We start from the raw sequence: 2,005 nt of genomic DNA, 5'->3' as shown, positions 1-2,005 counted from the left end.
CCCGGTAAGCCTCTGCACCTCTTTGACCGTCTTTGGAGGTACCATCTCTTAGAGTGCCCAGATCTTCTTGGGGTTAGCTTCGACCCCGCATTGGGTTACTACGAAGCCCAGAAATTTGCCCGAGGCAAGTCCGAACGTACACTTTGCAGGATTGAGCTTCATTTGGTACTCCCTAAGCTTGGAGAATGTTTCATTGAGGTCAGCCACATGGTGCTCTGCTGTTCGGCTTTTCACCAGTATGTCATCCATGTAGACCTCCATGTTTCGGCCTATTTGATCTTTGAAGATCTGGCTGACCAGTCTTTGGTATGTAGCTCGTGCATTCTTCAATCCGAACGGCATCACCTTGTAACAGTAAGTGCCCTTGTCGGTGATGAAAGCCGTCTTCTCCTCGTCTTCAGGCGCCATTCGGATTTGATTGTATCCCGAGAAGGCGTCCATGAAGGTTAGCAGCTGATGTCCCGAGGTGGAGTCAACAAGCTGGTCCATGTTGGGGAGTGGAAAGCTGTCCTACGGGCAAGCTCTATTCAAGTCGGTGTAGTCCACGCACATACGCCACTTTCTGTTTGATTTCTTCATGACGAGAACCACGTTGGCGAGCCAGTCTGGATAGGAGACCTCCCGGATGAAGTCGGCGTCGAGGAGTTTGTCCACCTCCTCTGCCGCTGCTTGTTGTCGTTCCAGGGCGGAGCCCCGTTTCTTCTGCCATACAGGTCTGCAGGTCGGCTTCACTTGGAGATGGTGAACCGTGACCTCAGGGTCGATTCCCAGCATGTCGGCGGGCGACCGGGCAAAGACATCCATGTTGGACCGAAGGAACTCAATCAGTCGGTCCCTTTCGAAGGAGCTTAGGCCGGAGCCGACCTGCACGGTTAGCTCTGGGCAATTTTGTCTCAATGGAACTTGGGTAAGAAGCTCACCGGGCTCTGCCCGTTTCTTATAGGGGTCATCCCGCACCTCCAAAGTTTCGATGGGCAGCGCCTGACTTGATGCTTGGGTTGACGCCTCGACCGTTTGCTCCTCTTGGCTTGATGCTCTGGCCGGTTGCTTTGCTTTGTGGGTCGCCACGTAGCACCGCTTTGCTACTGTCTGGTCCCCACGGACTTCGCCTATTCCTTGATTGGTGGGGAACCGCACGAGCAAGTGATAGGTCGAGACCACAGCTCGGAGAGCATTAAGTCCTGGTCGTCCAAGAATGGCGTTGTAGGCCGAAGGTAGACGGACCACGAGGAAGTCCGTCCTCACGGTGCTTTCTCGGGGGGCGAGCCCGACTGTGACAAGGAAATTGATCTCACCCTCTACCGGGACCGAGTCTCCGGTGAATCCGACCAGCGGGGCATTCATTCTTCGAAACTAGCTTTCCGTTAACCCCATTTTTTGGTAAGCATGGTAGTACAAAACATTGACCGAGCTTCCATTATCAACTAGGACACGCTTTACATCAAACTTATTTATAATCATAGAGATGACCACAGCGTCATCATGAGGAGTTTGAACTTCTTCCATGTCCTTGTCTGAGAATGAGATGGCCTCGAATATGCGCGGACGCTTCGGAGGGGTCTTTCCCTCGATTGGTTCTCCAGCCGAGCTTCCTTCCCCAATGGTGTTGATGGTGCCGGCAATAGGCCTATTATCATTTGGACCTTCGGGTTGTGCGGCGTTTCCTGCTGGCCTCCTTTCCTCACACTGGCCCCGCACGAACCGGTTGAGTACTCCGCGGCGGATGAGCGCCTCAATCTCATCTCGGAGCTAGAAGCAATCCTCCGTGTCGTGGCCGTGATCCCGATGGAAACGGCAATACTTCCTAGGATTGCGCCAAGCTCTCGTGTCCCGCATCGGGGGTGGAGGTCGGAAATAGTCTCGACCTTCTATCTCCATAAGGACCTCTGCTCGAGGGGCATTCAGTGGAGTGTAGCTCTCGTACCTCCCCGAGGGCACCCGTGGCCGTGGTGGAGATCTCGGTCGAGGCTGGCCGTGGCTGTCCCCGTTGTCGAGGTGGGCTCCT

The sequence above is a fragment of the Phoenix dactylifera genome, chromosome 13 (assembly GCF_009389715.1).
Source record: "Phoenix dactylifera cultivar Barhee BC4 chromosome 13, palm_55x_up_171113_PBpolish2nd_filt_p, whole genome shotgun sequence".
Taxonomy (NCBI): Eukaryota; Viridiplantae; Streptophyta; class Magnoliopsida; order Arecales; family Arecaceae; genus Phoenix; species Phoenix dactylifera.
Note: the sequence above shows the minus strand (reverse complement) of the source record.